Source organism: Notolabrus celidotus, chromosome 18 (genome assembly GCF_009762535.1).
Source record: "Notolabrus celidotus isolate fNotCel1 chromosome 18, fNotCel1.pri, whole genome shotgun sequence".
NCBI lineage: Eukaryota > Metazoa > Chordata > Actinopteri > Labriformes > Labridae > Notolabrus > Notolabrus celidotus.
In genome coordinates this window covers 10,231,662-10,247,471 of record NC_048289.1, presented here as the reverse complement: position 1 = coordinate 10,247,471, position 15,810 = coordinate 10,231,662, and the positions used below count along the sequence as shown (strand labels likewise).

The following is a 15,810-nucleotide window of genomic DNA, read 5'->3' as shown; positions in this document are numbered from 1 at the left end:
ACTAGAAAACATAAGAAGTAATGTTTGTACACTAACTGATTGTAGATATGGACGGCAAAAGTGAAGCCAAAATACCCCCTGGGATGGGCGCTAACCATAGACTGTATAAAATATGGACGTAGTATCCGTGACGTCACCCATCTGTTCCTGAGAGCTGTTTTGAAGCAAATCGACGGCGGCAGCCATATTGGAAATGCGGAACTCAACTAGGCACAGTGTGACGTAAAGGGGCGGAGTTTGAGCCTCCTAGCCAACAGCTATGCGTTCCCAACCGGGAGTCAAGTCAGTCATGTCCTTATTTGGGCAAAAACTCGCAATCTTAATATCTTATGAATGGTTGCATTAGAAAAAAATTCACCCCTGTACAGTGTGTGTCGATAGAGAAATTAGCTACATAGAGCCAAGCCGTTTTTTTTTATCAGGCTGTAAACATGTTTATTAATGCTGCAAAGATCGTCTTTTTTGAATTGGGGTCTATGTGGTTTCCGGTGTTTCTGCAGCCAGCCTCATGCGGATTCTCGATGAATAGCAGTTTATAACACTTCTGCATGGGCTTCATAGTTTGAGACCGGAGGTTGCCGCTTGGCGCTGACATATTGCTCTGGAGCCAGTGTCTGTGCTGTAGGAATTGACTGCTATGTTCTTGTCCTGCCCCTTCTGCTAACCAACACAGACATTGACTTTATGATAATATAGTTGAGACCTTTCAGGTTAGTCCTGTCCTCAGCAGCAAACCAGATCTTTGAGTCGGTTTGAAGCAGAAGCCACAGTCATGGAAAGTTCAATAACTCCTATTTACGTGTTAGTAAAACTTTCTCTGCCTGTTACACCTCCTCTGCTAACCTATATTCACTGTTTTGGAGCTGTCATGTCATTCATTCTTTTTTCTTGATGCAGTCTTAAGGTCTGTATCAAACATAGGAAGTAGCTCACATTCATTTTCGCTAGCACATAGGACCAATCAAGGTCCTTTATTAAATAAAGGGGCGGGGCCACAGGAAAGCTGCCTCAATCAAGATGGCAGCTTCAGTCTCAGGGATGTCAGTGCAATTGCGGCAATTTTAAACAAACTGGATAATGTATTTTCATCAAGTCAGCAAGATGTGTTTGCCATATTACTACAGAATTTGGTAAAAGTAGCATTTCTGAACAAGTTTGGTAGGTGCGCTCCGCTGCGTTTCTCTGATTGGTTGTCAGTCTGTCCAATTTCTTCCAGAAGCACTTCTGCATGCACTTGTTGCTAAGTTACTATGCCCCTTGCATGGAAAGAGGAAATGAATGGAACAGATCTGGATACGCAAAGCCAACTGGGCTCTGATGAGGATAAGTGCTCAATGAAGAAACCTATTACACCCTCATGCCAGTGTTTATGCTCTACTGATGAGTTACATAACCCACCACATGAATGAATGGGCAGCAAGAGTCAGTTCATCATTCGTGTTATCAAGTGGGCAACTTCTTTAACAAGTGTTTTATTAAGTTAGGCACATATCAACTGCAACATGCTAACCCTGAGCTCTGGTATCCTGGGACCATCTATCTCCCACTCATGACAGGGGGAAAGCAAAGAGAAAAACAGAGAAGGAATTATGTAGGGAGGTGTTAGAAGAAGGACAGGTGAGGCAGGGCAAGGGTGAGAAAACCTACTTGGGCTTGAGCTCAACACTGCCAGGTTAGGCTGTACACCCTACCTCCCCCTACTCCCTTATTTCATGAGGGAAGAGAGGAGAGAAAGTGAGAGAAAACAGAGAGTATCTTGTAAGGGATGTATGAAACAGGACATTTAAAGCAGAGCCAGGCTGAGAAGCCTGTTTGGATTATGGCTCACCCACGCAAGTTTAGGGTGTACGCTCTATCCCCCCTCTTTTTCCTCCATTATCATGAGGGAGGCCCAAAAGCATGTTTAAGACAGAAATAATAAAACAAATCAGCTAATGCTTGATGCAGTTCGCAGTGATTAAGTATAACCGGACTGCAGTGCTGTCTATGAAGCCTTCTTCCCCTCATCACAGTCAATCGACAGAAGAGCCGAGCCAAACAGGGATCACATACTGTATAGACATACTAATGATTTTCAGTGAAAGGCCTTTCATCAATGCTTGAAATTGTATAACATTTCCTGAATTCAGTCTGTGGTAGGGGTATTGAAGCATTTTACAGCCTTCAGTTGCCATGGCAACCCTATGTAGCAAGGCTACAGTAGATCTGTTGTCCCCAGCTCTGGAGTCAGACTTTCTCTGGGCCAAGAATTTCAAATCTGTCTCTTCTAAACTCGAAGCCAGATACTTTCTATTTAGCAAAGTATAAAGTTTTCAAAATGTGCATGATAGATAGATAGATACTGAGTCGAAACGTGGGCAGGGTCTATTCTACACACGAGTGTTCAGAAAATATCAACTTTATTTTGCACCTGAAGAAAGGTTTTCAGGATAACGGGGGCTCTGATGGCAAAAGAGTAATCAGATTCAGTCTTCAGTCTGCACAGCAAGGTCACAGGGCACAAACTGAACTATGACTCGGACTTTACGCTCTTTCAAAGCCCTAAAATATGACTGCTTTTAAACAAAATTACTAACTTAGATGCTAAAGTCTTGCTTTTGTATATTTTTTTCATGCATCCTTGCTAGTATAGTTTTTTTTTTTTTTAACCTTCTTGTTGCTATCTTGTTAATGTCTACATTTATTGAGTATAAAAGTTGCAGTGCAGCACAGCACTCTGTTTTAAAAATGTTTCAGACTGTGAAATACTTCAAGTGTTTTCATCCATCCAAATGGTAAATGGACTTGACTTATATAGCGTCTTTCTAATTATTCAAAGCGCTTTAAACTACTTGTCACATTCACCCATTCACACCCATTCACACACCGCTGAACATAAGCAGGAGCAATTTGGGGTTCAGTTTCTTGCTCAAGGACACTTCGGCATGTGACTGCTAGAGCTGGGATCGAACCGCCAACCTTCCAATTGATAGGCGACTGACTCTACCCACTGAGGCACAGCCACAATATGAACACAAGCTCTCACTTAGTAAAAATAATTACAGATGTATGATATACATTGTAACATTGACAGTCACTGACTGACAGTGGTGCTGCAGCAGCCGTAATGGACTTGTACTGTATAGTGCTTATCTAGTCTTTCTGACCACTCAAAGTGCTTTTACACTGCTAGTCACATTCACCCATTCACTCACTGATGGAAGAAGCTGCTATAGGGCTGCTATAGGAAGGGACCATCAGTATTAGCTAATCTCATTCATACACATTCACACCGTTAAAAAACAGCAGAGAGCATTGAGCCGGCAGACTCTACCCTCTGAGCCACAGTCACTCCGTAATGTGAGTGATATACCAAACCGTTGTGGTACAGAGGAAGCTAAGCTGGAAGGCAAAGCTTCTGATTTACCAGACAATCTACTTTCCAACCCTCACCTCTGGTTATGAGCTATATGGCTAGTGACCAAAAGAACAAGGTCACTGGTATAAGCGGCTCAAATGAGTATCCTTCGATGGGTGGCTGGGCTCAGCCTTAGAGATACACATGGAATTGTGTGGCTGGATCTGGAACAGTGTGGCTGGATGAAGACTTTAACAAAGACATGCATAGGAGTGCTCTGGTCCAGGGTAAGTAACTGTAAGTAACAGATAATTGAATAGTCAGAATTATTCTTTGTTTTGCTGTGTTCCACAAAAGTGATTCCAGTAAGAATTGGTAGGTATAGAATATGAATGTATTTGTATCGTTGTTCACTAAATCTTTTCATTTCTTACCCTCAGGTGTTCATAAACTACATATTCTAAAATATCAAAATGTGAAAGAACCATCATTGATCTTCAGAATCAGCCATCAGAAGCAGGTTACATCAGCTATCAGTGTCAGCTCAAAATAAAACAATGTGATCCTAAAAATAATCATGAAACATAGAACAGTTACAAGTCTCCATGTACTGAAACACCATCAGTAACGAAGAGTCTCCAGTGACCAATCAATCACTCATTAAGACAACAGCTTCTGTAATTAAAGAAAAGTTTCACCAAACAGACTCGGCTTTCTTTTGCCGTCATCTCTGTGACTCTATATTACTGTTTAACTGCAGCTCAGAAGTTATGAAAAGAATAACAATAAGCATATCCCCAGGCAGGCTGTTAATCTCTGCACTGTCAAATAAAACCAGAGCTCTATAGGCGGTAATCCACCCCGAGCATAGAGTAAAGACGCTGCAACAAGTCTGAGAGTTCTGGAAGGCTTTCAATCCCCCTGCAGCAGATTTCAGCCGTAATCAACTTTGCTTTTTTATGGAAAGAAAACACATATATTATATTTATCACTTTCAAGATGGCAACAATGAAAAAGAACAGGATTATTCAACTTCCAGGAAAACAAATCAGAAGTCTTGATACAGTTCAGCTGAGACCACAGGAGTCCGATTGAATCAAATTATTAAAGCTCTGTTGATCCCTGCTATACCACATTTCAGTTTAAAGGGATGAAACAGATGTAGCAAAGTGCTCAGCTGACAGCCCTAAACAACTCAGACTTTGGAAATCTCAGGATCAGAAAGAGACGCAAAGCAATAAAACACAGCCGATGGTAATCTTGAGCGCTCGTCTAAAAGCAGACATCTTAATGCCAGTGTTAGTATCCGGAGAGAACCCTTTGTTTCTGAGACTGAAAAGAACAACTAAACACATATTTTAAGGTCAATTTGATGGCCAAGTCCAACAGGCACATGCCACCTCCTGTTATTTTCAAGTTATGGAACAGGAAGTCTTGCCCAGGAGCTGTGACTGTCCTCGACACGCCAGTCGTTCATCACCTCTATTTATTTAGCCACCACATCTTTTAAATGGGACATTATAAAATGAGGGAATTAATTTTAAGCGTGAAGAAACCCAATTAATTCTCAGTGAGAGGGAGCTAATCAGTTTGTCATTCTTGCACCGTTTGTGTGGGTGTGTGTCTGCATGTACAGTAAGCTGTGTGTGTGTGCATGCACATATTCTTAATTTTGCACACAAAATGGTTAAGCAGTGGTTGTGTGGTGGAGCACTAGTGTTGCCAATGTGATTAAACAGGCAGGTCCATCGTTTCTCTCTATTAACGCGGGGTCATTAAGATGCACAGCCTAGTTTCAGTGTTTAGTCTCTCATGCCTAGACCTTACATGCAATGGGAATTATTACTCATCTGCATTATCTCTCTCTCTTTGTTGTCTTTCTATAGGCAAGGTCACAAAGAGGCTCACTTCAGGGTTGCATTAACCAGTATGTACCCGCAGAATGAGAGCTAATGGCTGCAGAAATCTCATTCACCCAACAAAACAAATGAAATAAAGGAGATTACTAGGTGATAATGTGCGTTAGTGTTAATTTTGGCGGCTATTTTAGATTTAGTCTTAGTCTTTAGATGAAAATGCCTGTTAGTTTTAGTCACATTTTAGTCTTTTCAGCCCTTTATAGTTTTAGTCTAGTTTTAGTCGGTGGAAACTCAAAAAATGTAGTCTTTGATTTTTACCAAAACAGCTTCACTCTTTAAATAATTCATGTAGTTGATCAGATATCGGTACCAGGGTTATACCAAGTGTTAAAATTGTCAATATTTCACTCTTAACACTTTCGTGTAATATCTTAAGTTAAATAATTCAGCCTGTCTCTACAAAAAAGTCAAAAGAAAACATTCTTGATGTGACCACTGTGACTGTATTTTGATTCTCTTGATTCACAGAAAAATGCCATGAAAGGCCTGTATTGCACATTTACGACGGTCCTTGAATGTACCTGCAGTGACAGGCGCACACAGTCAGTCAGTTCACGGCACTCTGAAAGGCACCTGCATCTTTCAACAAGGAGTTGATCAAAACTTACTAAATGTGTCTGATGTATCACCAAACTGGATTAAATCAAGCTCTAGACGGGAGCTTTTTACAGTAATAGCAGCAACAACGCAAACATCAAATAATAGAAGGACGTCCCCCGGTTGTGTCTTTGTCACTAACGCACACCGGGAGTAAAAATCCTCAATGAAGATGAGACAGATGCATGGAGGCGGGGAGAGCTTGTTCATAAAGCACACCTGCTGCAGGTAGAGACCAAGCTAACACTAAGCCCCTCAGATAATAACTCAGCCTGTCACAGGGATGCATCACTTTTATCTTTAAAGATTAGACGCACAGCGGGGAGAAATATGGATTCTTAATGTCCGGCGGTCCACCACTTAAGTTTTTGTCTCGTCATCGTCTCGTCAACAAAATCAGAGTCAGAGTTTTTATTATCAGTGATGCAGTTTAGCTCGTCATACTCTCGTTTTCGTCATAAAAATGTTTGCTGATGAACATTTATCATCATCATTTCGTTAACGATATTAACACTTATGTGTGTAAATAGACTGCAAGAGCTAAAGGGCAGCTTCAGTAATAAACATTGACAGTGTGAAAAGATGGACGACATGACAGTTCTCCAAAAGTGACACTTCAGCCTTTGCAGCTTCCTTTACTGACTGGCTAGCCTGGCGTCGTAAGACCAATTCACCTTGGTAAATGGTTCTGGATCTGTTAGGGACATCGTAACTTAGCAACAGGTGCATACGGAAGTGATTGGACAAGACCTATAACCAATTGGAGCAAAGTAGCATGTGACGTAGTGCCGAGCAGTAGACCAGTTGAGTTAGTTAATAAATTACACTTCAACCAATGCTGTTAGAAGTACAGCAAACACATCTTTTGGTGGATGCAAAAATGCCTTTATGATTCAATTCACTATTTCTAACTTATAATCTGGACTACTCTGTGCAGTGATGGCGAGCTGTGGTTACAGGAGGAAACAGTAGGAGTGCTGGTTAAGAAGCCGTTTTTTCTGTAAGTTAAAAAGGGGCATAACTGCGACTCCGCAAGACAATCCTGACTGGGCAGACTCTGGCTCCAAACATCATCACATGTGCAATGTACCAGTGCCTGTGGCCGGGTGCGTTTTGGCTTATTTTTTGTATATCAGGAAGAGGTCTTTATTTGGATAGTTACATCCATGGATGGTGGATCCATATGAAGTTAATGATAAAAACACTGAATCTAGCAGTTTTTCTGTAATCAATCACTGTGCCTTAGATGCTCTTATTTTGAGACACTCAACACCTGGCTGTTTTGGAAACCTGTGCAGTGTTACCCAAGACTCATGTGCGCTAATATAAATCAATTAAGATGCTACATAAGCAAGAAATGCAAAAAACTTTGAGTCAAATGAATTGTATCAGAAGTACAAAAAAAACACAAAAAAAATTCAATGGACACACTTGAAGTACAGAGTGGAGCACTGCAGGCTGTGTCAGCAAATGCAGGTAAGAGAGTACTGTGTTTGTCTCTGAGTCTTCTTTTCCCTGACACACTCAACCTGAACAGGAACTCGTGAGTCTTGAAAGTGATGGACTCACTAACAATTTCCTTTAAGCATTCACAGTTTGGAGTTGAAAAGCTTTCAGTGTTAAACAATAAAAACATCACAGTGAACCTGACAGCTCAACAAGTCAGCAAACTAAAAGCCTTAGAGGCTGTTATTTCTGCTCAAGGCTAAAGCTTAGGGAAGTGTTGCTCAGACAGCGAACTCTGAAAGCCATCCAATGATCACATACTGGGATGGAAAGTGACCAGACTGTGTTGAAATTGTCTGTCTGGGGAGCTGAGATGGACATGCATACACACTTTTTAAGCTAAAGCATCTTAATGTGACTCATTAATGTAAGGAGCATGCACTTATGAAAGGTGTGAAGGTAGTGCAACAGACCACAGAACATTTTTGAGTACTGGACTCCTTTTCTGTCTTTCTCAGTACCTCTCTTACAGCAACACAATCATTATGCACACAAGTTGGTATTTTAATACACAATACTGCTGTTCCTATTATTCTATTCAACTATAAAATGAAGCAAAAGGTAAGGGACAGTGAGGAGGAAGAAGAAGAGCGCTAATGAGAGCTACAAAATGTGGATATAAACAATGACGCTTTTCAGTATTATTTTCTTAAAGCAGCTTAACAATCCCTTTAATGAGGAAGAAAGTGGCTTCTTAGGCCTGGAGAAAAGAAATAACTAATTCTGGCAGAAAACAGATTAAACCTTATTTGTTTACTGTAAACTCCACAGGGTTCCTTTAATTAGCCAGAGCCGTAGTTGAATTGAGTTACATTTTGGAGACGTGATGTAACTTTGCAAACAATTAAGTTTCCTAATGTGGAATTAATTACTATTAGTGGGTCCACTGCATAATATTAAATTAGGGATTTCACAAAAATGCTAAATCAAATGTTACCTCTTGGAACAAATTCCAATCAGAAAAATAATCCTTTCTTCATCTTCTGTCATGCGGAGTTAGCAATCTTGTGAGCTACTGGTAGAGTAGTTAAGTTCAGCTTAAATTAACATTGATAGTTTTAAAGTACAGACCAACTTACAGTAACCAATCCGCTTAGAGTTGCTCCACCCTCCGCTGATGCTCACCTGTTGTCTTGAACAAAGGAGTTATTTCGATCAAACGATCCATGAAGTTTTTCTACTTAATGCTATAGTACCGTTTCTTTAAATGCATGAATATGACCTAATAATGTAGTTCGATACAAGCTGTTAGAAATGGCGCTGCCAGCCAGATCCCCGTCATGAATGTATCCCAGCATGCCTTGCAGAGTGAAACTGCTGCTTTCAGTATACAATGAATGAGTATGAATTTTCATTTCAATAAAAAGTCAGGTTGAGTATAGTGGGTTTCAGCCGCGGCTGAACTGTCGATCATGCTGACACATGTCCATGACAAAGCATCAGATGAATAATGGTGCCATCTTCTATGTAAAACAATGTGACCTACTAAGAAACCTCTCTCTGCACTTTATATTGGTATATTGGTCACAATGGAGTATAGGATGCAGCTCCATTTTAGTAGAGAAAAAAAGTTATTCAAACTCTCTTGTACACCGTATTTTACAGAGCATGGCTATCACATTCTGTATGAAGAATTTTGAATGTCTTATTTAATTCTGCACCATGTTTACACACTCTAAGCTCCGGCATACATTGTGTGAATTGAAGCTGATTTTGACCAGACTGATTCTGAAGTCACTGCAATATTTGGCTTAATGTTGAAATGCACGTTGTTTAGTATGCAGGGGTGCATGAGGGCCCCATCGGCTGATCTTAACTGATATTGTGAATTTTTGGCATGTTAGCAATTTTGGTCTCCACTGTCACTTCATGATTGCACTTGCACAAAATTGTAGACATTGTGTGAAAGGACCGTGGCTGTACACCCCTTGATGTTGACAGCTAAGATAAAAACAGACACCAAGCAGCCACAAGATTATGACCCCCTAATGCAGTCCAATACAATGCGACTACCACAAATTCTACTTTTGCAAAGATTTGAAATTTTGGGTTTTCCATGACATGTCAGAGAGGTGACATTGTGCTTAATATTGCTTGTTAAACTTCTATTGTCTGACTTCAACTTCAGAGAATGGGACTTGTCTCCATCCCCATTTTCCATCCACAGGGTGAGCACCCAGGTTGTGCTCAAAAATCAGATCATGCAGTGTAAACACATTATTTGTGAGCGTCAGTCTTGCATTGTAAACAAGTCACTCATGAAGTGTAAGCTGTAAGGATGCCAGGCCTAAGTGAGAGTAAAAGAGCTGAAAATAAACAGTGAAGGGAAAAAGTGTTCATTGATTTGACCATAATAATGTTAATAATGACAAATGTTCTACGTATTGTGTGCTCTGTTGTCGACATAACTGCTTATGTTGGTTATTCTCTGAGTAACAAAGACAAATTGGTACCATTTATTTAATGCAACATTAGTAAGTGGAACAGCAGAATATATTAAAAAGTAAATAGAAAGGAAAGTTTACTGTTGAATTATAACTAGTCAAGATTTCTTACAACCAACAGAACAATTTCACTGCAAAAACTAACAGCTCTGTAGCCTACTTTCAAAGAATGCTTCATCTTTTATTTATCGTTGCATAAAAAGAACAGGGCTTATTATTTTTGTAAAAGAAAAAGACATAAGAATCAGGCTCAGCTCAGTTTCTATAGGCTTAAAATAAGCATTAGAGATATTATGTTATCTGTTACAAATTTAAAGTGTATTTATCTGTTGTATGAGAAGGTTATTACTGCTATGACTGTTAATGTGGCAGAAGCAGAGCCAGTGTTGCAAACTGTTGTTAGCTGTCAGAATCACTGTTTGGCCTGGGGGCTGTTTAAGTATGATGCAACTGTGGGCCCTGCTGCAGTCATCACGACTAACTACCACCCGAGTGATGCTGACCACACGCTTTCTCACAGATACACTGTCTGTTTTAAAGTACACGTGCGGATGCACACAATCCCCTCCTTCACACAACGCCTTATCCTTCTATCCTTCTCCTCTGTGATCCTCTCCCATCTTTACCGAATCTCTTTGTGCCTCTTCCTTTCCTCTCCCTTGGTGTATGATCTGATCTGATCTGAGCTGCGCCAAGCTGAGCTGGCCTGAATAAAAAACGGCTACGAAATCCCCAACTGAGAGGAACCCCCCCCAAAAAAACTGAAGAGATAGGGAGAAGAGCAGAGCAAGAGAAGCAGTCATGGAGCTGACACAAAACCTTTTAACCTTAATTAAACAGGACACGAAGGATGAATGGAGAGGAGCCAAATGAGGTCATGAAGAGGGAGAGGGTATAAAAACATGTCAATCTTCAGATAGACAGACGAGGGGCAAGAAAAGGACAGAGACAGAGAGGGACAAGATGTCAGAACAGGCGACAGTTGACATCAGTGCTGAGGTCATGTACAGTGTAGTGGCTGTGTTGACCCGAACAACATCCTGACTGCTTCAGCCATGGGTGGGCATTCCTTGAACCCACCATGCACCCTGAGCTGGTTCTCCACCTTTGTCTCAGACAAGGGTTTTCCTGTTCCTCTTGCTCTCTAAGAGTCCAAAACTGCTGCTCATTCCTGTGGTGTTCCTCAGGGACTCGTCTTGGGTCCTTTGTGGTTTACTCGTTACATGCTTTCCCTTGTTCATGCTGTTAGAAAACTCTGAGGTACCTCTGTTACGCTGATGATATCTAACTGTACATGAATTTAAGTCTGAAGCATCCCTCAATATTATTGTTATACAAAACCATTAAAAACGGGATGACTGAAAACTTTGTCGTCCAAACCAAAGACTGCAACGGCAACCAATCAGCTTTGGCAATGAAGCCAAAATATGTTGAGCTCCTCCTACAGATAGGTTGCTGTACATGTCATCTACTCCTCTATGTTAATAGATGGCACTTGGGTCAACCTATCACATGTTAAAGGATCACATGTTTAAATCTTCATGCCATCATGTGCTGTAATCTTAAATGAAACATAAATGCACAGCTGGGCACACGTCCGTTACTCTGTTAATCATTTATTATCTGCGTAACTTTAGCGTTGATGGTAATAAAAAAAATAAAATGATTATCAAAACCTTTCATTTCCATTAATTTCAGTTTCCTTTGACGTCATCATTTTCGTGTTACCTGACTTCATGACAGGTATGCAGCACTGTGGCATCAGACAGCATACTGAGGTGGGGAGCATCTAGGGGTGTTGGTCACGAACTCAGCTCTAAGAGCCAGCTATTGTACGTGAATGATTTGAGCCGGCTTTGAAGTGAACTTCATAGGGGGCAGGAAATGAAGACTTTAAAGGAAATGTCTTACATATTCTTTTGTCAGTGGAAAATGTGAAACCCAGCCTCAGGGTATCTAAGGTACATCTAAACATGTTAAACTGGGTAAGACCTCAACACGAACATAGCCATTACTGGGTTACTTAGTAAATCTAAATGCAGCTTGTGTCTCTAGCTGTGTTTCTGACTCACTCCAGCACAGCTGCTCCTAAACAGGAAGAGACGTGGCTGAGAGACGAAGAAAAGGAGGGTGAGAAAGCACCAATATAGACATCACAGGCTGTGCTGTCCACTCTGAACTGAGGTGAAAACAGATACAAAGAGAGACAGAGAGAGATGAGTTCAGAAGTGTGAGCACATGAGAGCGGCAGATGGTCCGATAGAAAAGACAGAAATAAGTTTATAGAAAGGCTAAATCTGGCCCCTGGCACGGCGTAACTCTTTGTCACTGCAGCATTACACAGTGAGCTCCGTGAGCACTTAGATCACACGCTATTCAGTTATATAGTATAAATTACTTTTAAACACAACAGGGCTGACAATGTTTGTGCACAGTCCGTCAGCTTTAATTTTGGGGTGTTTTCATCCCAGCAGGATGAACACTGCAGGAGCTAAAGCCTTCTGAGAGCATGTTCTCTCAGAGTGCGGGTGCCAAAAGTATTCGGATAGATGGAGATTAGGTTCATATTCAAAAGTACGCACTTTCATTGAATACACTCTGACAGTGTGGAGTAGCAAGTTAAACCCCGGTCAGCTGTGAACTTATTTCAGAACAAGTACTTCTTCACTTGTTTGTCAATTTAGCTTTGCTTCTATTACTCTTAGAGCACTACAGTCTCACTGATATTGATTAGCTGTTACATATTAACCAAGTAAGGGTTGTCTTTAGGATCCTTATTTAAAAAAAACAAGAGGAAAAATCTTGTGAATTAAAAAAATAAAAAAGGGTGTTCATAAGTTCATTAGCATGTCAAGCTTACCAGTTAACACAAACAGTAGTAACTAGGCTTTAATGCCTAGACTGAGGGCCCATCCAGAAATTACTAAAATGTGAAAGTGACATTAAAAAGTAATTCTGCTGTGTAATATTTTCCCCACTGTCTTCATGAGTCCTCAATTATAGATATAAAAATATTAATGCAACTTTTGGGGTTGTCAGATTTGTGCAGGCTGCCACCATCTTGGAGTGGGGTTCTCCATCTGATCACATGTTAAAACATGTTGAAGACCATCTTTTATAAGACTCAATTTTAAGATCCCAACATTAATCAGTAAGAATCAGTGATCTCCACAAACACACGGTACTAATGTTAGCTTAATTAGCTGACTATAGCTGCCAAATCTACCAGCTACAGCTGTCACTTCAGGGGACAACATTGACAGTTGTGGGCTAGAAACTTTAATAGGATTGCAGAAAACATTAATGAGTCAGCCAGAGGCATCATTCTCGACCACTTCATGAAACTTAGTTACTTTAATTAGCTAGCTAGCAACAGCTGCCAAAATTTGGCAGCCACTTGTCATTTCATGGGATGATATTGACAGTGGTGGGCTCAAGATGAGAAGGTGCTGTTGTGTAATTTTGCCTGAATATAATGACCCATTGTTTTCAAAATCACGAAGAATGTTGAATGGTAAACAGATTACAAAGTTGGCTTAGCAAAAAGAGCCTGTAAATCATACATGATTTAAACAACTCTTAAACCTTATATTCCTCCTACAGATGCAGCACAGATGACTCAGGCAGTCGTTTCCCCATGGAAAGCAATACCTTTAGATGGTATAGATGAGATTTTGTATTCATTAAGAACAATTACTTCCCAAACTGAACCTAGATGTCTTGACACAGTGTTTTACAAACACACAAAAAGTCACATTGAAGCAAACTATCTAAGGCATAGGACAGATTCTGTATTCTGAGCATGTTTGAACACTTCGAAGCAGATTCACCTGTTTTATTCTGGGATGAATGGTATGCATTATGCATTATTTTGGCTTTTCATGAGTCCCATTCGCTTGCATTACACAGCAAAGACAACAAGCATTATCCAGGCATGTGGGTTCATATTCTCTGAGTTTTTTCTGCCTCTCCTCTCCGAACAGAAGAGCTCCTGAGTCGCTGGCTTGTAATTGTTGTTCTTGTTCTTGATGTTGTTTATGATTAATTAATGAGGTTGCGGATCAAAGGGAGAATCCCTGATCCCGCTGGAAGTTTCGACCCATATCTCTCCTCCATCCTCCTAAAGCACTCTTCTTCTAACTTATCATTACAACACAGCCCATATAAAAATGCACCATGGGAAAACAAAACAAGAGAAGAAGATGTGCTGTAACTGCAGAGTCACATGCTCACGGAAGTAGTTAGTCTGTTTGTTTATTTGATAAGAGTCAGACTTCTGCTGAACAATTTAGGTTGCAACAAGTTAGTTTATAGCAATATAGTATGATGTCATGAGGCTCCACTTTTTGGCGCAAATCAATTTTCTTTATCCGAATGATCTAAATGTTCAACACAGTGTACACACTACAAGATAATCAGGCTGATTTTGGGCCTGATTCCCCTACTGAAAAAAGTCAGCAGAGTCACGATTTTATGATGGTTCTACAGATTATCTTGGCAGATTCTCCTGTGGTGAGAGGTATTAGGAATGATTTTACTTCCCTCTATCTACTCAGAAGAAGATTGTGCCTGCGAAAAATCATACATATTAAACTTGTTCAACATTTACTATTAGATGTCCTGTTGTGTGGGGGAACCCTGAGGACAGCCAGGCACGAACTTCGTAGCTTGTCACAAGACGATAACCCTAACCAGGCAAGCTCACTGAAGATGGAAGCACAACAAACAAACCCATGGCCACAATAGTAAAAAACAAAGCATAAAGTTAGATGGACAGCACAATTGGGGGACCAGATTGTTGGTTTGTTGCAACAATGTGAGTATCAAACTGAAAAGACAGCTGGACAGGAATGGATGAACCAGGTTTCAAAGCAGCTGGCAACATTTAGCCGGACAACCACCATAGCTTTCTGCCATCATCCATCACATTTGTTCGTAATAAAGTCACGTTTGATCATGAGAGATTCTGTGAGATTTCCAGTTTTCAGAGTCAGGATTGTGGCTGTTGATGAGGGACATCTGTTAGTGAGTGGTGTGGTGTGTTGGTAATATTTTCCCCACTGTCTTCATTGGTTTTCAATAACAGATAGAAATATATACATGCCACTTTTGGGGTTGTCAGATGCATGCATGCTGCCTCCATCTTGAAGAGGGGTTCTCCATCTGATTTGTTCAAGACCACCTTTTATAAGACTCAATTTTAAAGATCTCAACATTAATCAGTAAGAATCACTGATCTCCACAAACACATGGTACTAATGTTAGCTTAATTAGCCAACTATTGCTGCCAAATCTACCAGCTACAGCTGCCACTTCAGGGGACAACATTGACAGTTGTGGGCTAGAAACTTTAATAGGATTGTGGAAAACATTAATGAGTCAGCCAGAGGCATCATTCTCGACCACTTCATGAAACTTAGTTACTTTAATTAGCTAGCTAGCTAGCAACAGCTGCCAAAATTTGGCAGCCACTTGTCATTTCATGGGATGATATTTGTCATTATTTGTGATCATGTGTGGGGTCTCTTGCATTTTCAACATCTGTGTACGAAAGACAAATTGTCTTTACAACCACTGACCACGACATGTACCACTTCTCCACAGGTCTGAAAGACCAACTACTTAGATGTCTGTCTTGTAGCCTGCAATTTGTCTGACACATTAATTTTGATCTTGAGCCAAATGGACAAACCACAAAACAGTCTGCACCATGATATATCATCTTCAGGCAATTCTGTTAGATCTCTGATTATAATTAAGTGCATAATCCTTTCTGTCTGATAAGCACCAGTACAACCTGAAACCTAGGCTCGTTTGATCTGATGGCCAATGGCAGAGACTGATGAAATCTAGACAAACTGTTTCATTAATCTTTCAGTGCCTGAAAAAAAACAATGAGCAAAACAAAAGTTAAAAAAAAAAAAACTCTTCAGGTGATGTTAATCGAGAGTTAACATTCAAAAAGAGTGCCCTTGTCTGTTTTATCAGGACGCAGTGTGAATGCTTT

The 15,810-nt window shown here is 40.4% G+C and overlaps 1 protein-coding gene across 3 annotated transcripts in view; it reads right to left on the bottom strand.

Moving 5' to 3' along the window:
- Nucleotides 1-15,810, bottom strand: part of snx29 (sorting nexin 29) — a 217,534-nt gene that overhangs the window by 73,240 nt on the left and 128,484 nt on the right. The window lies entirely within an intron of this gene.